A 419-nucleotide genomic window follows, 5' to 3' on the forward strand; every position below is an offset into this window, starting at 1 on the left:
GTCTACCGAATGAGGAACGAATTCTATCTTTGGCACAAGGAGCTCTTCAGAAACGTTCGAGGGCAAGGACCCTTTCTTTGAACTCCTCTTCTTACTCGACATCTCGTGTTTTCTTTTTTAATCAAGAAGGAAATGATAGAGAGAAAGAAAAAAAAAGAAGAAGGAATGTTTCAAGAAACCTCTCTATGAGAATGAGTAAGTGTAAAAGTTGTGAAGAAGTTACCTCCCTTCTTATAGGCATGAGAAATTACTATTTACTTTCGGATTTTCGGACACGAACTTCGCCCAAATACACCAATCTCGTTCGAACTCGCCATACCGCACGTTGGAATCTCACTAGAAGTCCACGATCCTAACGAGATGGGGGGCTAACTGTTGGGGTCGAAAACGGTTACGACGAAGTTAACGTCCAAATCCCC

This window comes from Brassica oleracea, chromosome C8 (genome assembly GCF_000695525.1).
Source record: "Brassica oleracea var. oleracea cultivar TO1000 chromosome C8, BOL, whole genome shotgun sequence".
NCBI classification, from domain to species: domain Eukaryota; kingdom Viridiplantae; phylum Streptophyta; class Magnoliopsida; order Brassicales; family Brassicaceae; genus Brassica; species Brassica oleracea.